This window comes from Pseudomyrmex gracilis, unplaced genomic scaffold (assembly GCF_002006095.1).
Source record: "Pseudomyrmex gracilis isolate BER0280 unplaced genomic scaffold, ASM200609v1 scaffold_266, whole genome shotgun sequence".
In the NCBI taxonomy this organism is placed as follows: Eukaryota; Metazoa; Arthropoda; class Insecta; order Hymenoptera; family Formicidae; genus Pseudomyrmex; species Pseudomyrmex gracilis.
This window is the reverse complement of record NW_018020850.1, coordinates 163,522-167,535: the sequence shown is the minus strand read 5'-3', so window position 1 is coordinate 167,535 and position 4,014 is coordinate 163,522. Positions and strand designations below refer to the sequence as shown.

Below are 4,014 nucleotides of genomic sequence, written 5' to 3'. Positions count from 1 at the left end.
CATTGCGGCGCTGACAGAAGGGCCACATGTATCAAATAATACGGTAACCCTGATGTAGACACTATCAGCACCGGATCAGGTTTTCCAAAATAAGGCAAGCCATGACATTACCTGATTGCGCCCGGAGCAAAATGCAGGCAAACCTTAATCATTTTCTACTCGGGGACTTTGTATATAAAAATTTATATAAATCAAACACCACGCAAAGTTTAAGACGGTTAAGTTATTTTGGAATTAAAAAAGTGCTCGTAAAAATTTTCCCTCGATTTTGATCAAAGATATAAATCCCTGTATAAGAAAACTTTGATCATTTTATCTATTTTTGAACAACAGAACTTCCGTTCTTTACAAAAGTTTAAAACCCACTTAACTTTTGGAGTTTGCGATATCAAGTTTAAAAATTGTGGCTGATAAATCGATCGCGCTTTAAAGATATTCACTTTTTCCACCTTCTCAGGCTCAAAACCAAAGCAAAGGTGCGTGTTAAAAAAGCCTCGTAAACCTTTTGCCGTTCTTTTAACCTTTTCCATATATCTACGATAAAAGGATTTAGGGCAAAGGTTACACTTTGAGATAACTTAAGTTCAGGTGTACGAATCACCTAATGCCGTGTGAGAAGACTTTATAGCGTGTCTAGACAAAGAAACGCACGGCGAGTCAGGATAAATCGGTAGAATAACGCGAATCTCGAATCAATAAATTTTTTTTTTTGCCACTAAACCGTGCGGTAATTTTGACCTTCACCGACTGCAGTCCCGCTTTGTCTACCGGTAGTCTAGCGTTCTCAGAAAGATACGTGTAATCAACGCGCTGAGATAAAATCGAGCTTACAAAATCCTACCGTTAATTAAACAACCGCAAGAGTAGGAGCATTATCAGAAGAAAATCGAAACCGCGCGCACAGCTTACGGCAAAGTTTATTTCGCGTAGCGAAAACCGATTACTCCGATTACTCTCCGCTTGTCCCTTCGTTTTTTTGATTTGCCCTACGTGTGCAAGAGTAATAGAACTCTTGCGTGTCGGTGTCGGGCGAGAAATCCGAGAACTCGGTCGAAAAACCCATCGGTTTCAATCCCTTTGCGCGGTGCGTTATAAACCCTCCTCTTATCAGCGTGTTGGAGTGCAAATATCGATCGGCGTTCGCCGGTCGTACCGGACCGTAACACTCGCGACATCGCCGTATACACAACGCGATGCGGATGTTTCTCCTAAACGCCGTACGTACACTCGGTAAAACGGTACTTCCGCCTTCGCGCGAGGGCAAAAGATCGACTCTTCCGTCTTCCGATTGAACCCATACAGCCGCGGAGAGAAGAGGGAGAGACTTGGATCGAACGAGCAGCGGTCAACATTCGCCGTCAAAACTTGCTCTCATCTATCGACGATCCCGTTGATATAAGTCTTTGTGTGTGTGCGTGTGTGTGTGTGTGTGTACGTGCAATATAAACCAAGATCCTCTGTCCCACATTTAACGTCGAGTTTAACAATAGCCCGACTGCGGTTGGTGTGCAGCAACGCGACAAACCGAATTATGACACATGCATGACAATTGTATTCAGTGTCATTATCGCAGTTAAAAGTTCGCATAGTCGTCATCGTGTTTTTTTTTTTTTTTTTTTTTTTTTTACGTCGAATGTACAATCAAATCGCGACGTTAATCCGAGATTGGATGATTTTAGATTTCGCGACTCTGTCGGGTGCATTTTAATGTCACTCATCGTCGCGGCCATGTTTTAAAAGTATAATCACGCGTCGCGGGCATTTAGCGTTCCAGTCCGTGACAGTGTGCGAAATTCGATTTCGAACGGTAGCGCTTACGGGTATGACGATGTCTTCAGAATTTTGTGGCCGCGCCTAGAAACATTCGCCGTGCATTTGACGCCGCGCGAATTACCTGACATTCGGTTTTTCTCGAATAATGCAGCGCGTCGTCATCGACTCGAGAGAAAGACGGTCGCACGGCCGCGTTTCAAGCTTCGTAATCACACGATCCGGCATTCAAGATGCGATTCAACTGTCGGAGTCTCGGAGATAATGCGTCGGCGACCTAACGCGACCGTTCATCAATACAGTCGAGATTCGCACGGCCGCGTTTAATAAAAATTCATTTGCACATTCAGCGGCAGATGCCAAATTCACGCTTCTGAGGTCTCCCACAACACAAGACTATCGCGTGTATTTAATAAAAATATATACTTTAATGTAAAAAAATATAAATATATATATTTTGGAATTATGTATTTTCTTGTCTCGAAAGAGAGAGAAAACAAGCCCTTTCCTTATATTCTTCTCGCTTACTTTATGCTTATATTTTACACACACACACATGCACGCTATTATTTATATTTAAACTAGTATGCACTAGAGGTGCAAGAAAGTGCAACTAAGAGGCGAACAAATAATTACACAATCTCGTTTACTCGATCAACATGTAAAATATTAACGAGACGCATTAATAAATAATTATCCAACACATTCATAGATTGCTATTACACGATAATGCATTGGGGGTAATATTGGAGACAGAAATAACTAATCGGGACAACAATATGTGACTGAAAAACGCACGCACGCGGAGAACGAATCGATTATTAAAGAAGGGACGTTGCACGCGAAGGGGCGAAAGGGATTGTTATTGTGCCCGACTATACCTACACGTTGACGTTGAGCAGGTCCAGCGCGTCGAAACGCTCCAGGTGCAGCGTTTGGGGTGACTCGTGCGACCCTACCGGTGATGAATCGGCGGCGAGAAGCGCCGACAAGGACGGAAGATGCGTTGGCCACATGCACTAAATCACTAATTGCCACAATCTCTGAGCGAGAAAGAAAATTCTCCGATTCTCGCGTAAAAAAGAAAAGAAACAAACAGGCAGACACTCTCCGATTTTCACTGTTCTTTGTCGAAAAGAACGAGGAAAACGTGCGCGTTCGCTCAGCCGTCACCGGCACGCGGCACGCGACGCCACAACGTGCGAGTTCTGTGAAACGCGCCTGAGAACTCACCCCTGCTCGACATTCAGCTACATTCACCCTTCTCTGCGTAGCCACGCGCGCTTGCGCGAGCGGCGCCCCTCGCTCCTTTCTTCTGCTCGCGCTAACGAGCGCTGTGATTGGCAGACAAAAATGTCAGCGGAATCAAACGTTGCGTGTTGTGAAGTTCGTTTTCCTTGAGAATTGAGATTATACAAAGTTGCATTACCCATAAATAATTATCAAATGTTTTTGCACGACTATATTTCTACTCGTGCTGGCTTTTCTTCAAAATTTTTATTCTTTCTTTGCGTCGCAACAGAACCGTAATTGAGAAACGACGTTACTTATATCGATTACAAAAGATTACATAAACAGCTTCCTTCTGTTGTATTTCCAAACACTACGACGCTGTTATTTAATTGAAAATAAACCCAGCCGCACGGTAAGAACGCGTTTCTACTTGGATCTATGCTGCCATCTAGGAAAATTTGGTCGTACCGTAAAGAGCTGAACAAATATCTCACTTAGAAGGAAAAACTAATTCTTATTTATCTATCAATAGTACAATCCTACTGAATTAAATGTCTAGTCTCGTTTGATAATCACTTCCGCGATATGCAAACAAACTGCATCGGTATTTTATCATCCGTCCTCTTTAGCTTTTAAAATTTATCATCGCACGATTTATCTTCCAATTTTTATATATAGCGGAGAGATGTTTTGATAAATGTTTAATTATTAAAAGTTTACATAAAATTATTACTCTTTGTATAAAGTTATTTGTTGTTATCTTTGCTTGTTATCTTTGACGATTGCGTAATCGTTGTCAACAGTATAAAATACTACCATGATCAAAAAATAACCGGAATTTATTCATAAAAAGAAAAGTATATGTTTATTCTTCAAAATTCAAGTTGTCCCCTTCAAAGTAGTCCTCGTCGGCTGCGATGCACTTGTGCCAGCGTTTGATCCACCCCTCGAAGCTTTTCTGGAAGTTGGTTTTTGGTATAGCCATTAGTGCCTCCAGCGATTTTAGCTTTA

At 42.1% G+C, this 4,014-nt stretch overlaps 1 protein-coding gene across 3 annotated transcripts in view; it reads right to left on the bottom strand.

Moving 5' to 3' along the window:
• LOC109859540 (alpha-1,6-mannosyl-glycoprotein 2-beta-N-acetylglucosaminyltransferase) overlaps nucleotides 1-2,973 on the bottom strand; it is an 18,624-nt gene extending 15,651 nt beyond the window's left edge. For 2 of the 3 annotated variants that reach the window (XM_020437885.1, XM_020437888.1), the window contains exon 1: nucleotides 2,656-2,973. The gene's annotated coding sequence lies outside the window, so the exon portion shown is untranslated. Of the gene's footprint in view, nucleotides 1-2,651 lie in introns of all 3 variants that reach the window. The other variant, XM_020437887.1, reaches the window with a different exon arrangement.
• Between the last annotated feature and the right edge of the window lie 1,041 nt (nucleotides 2,974-4,014).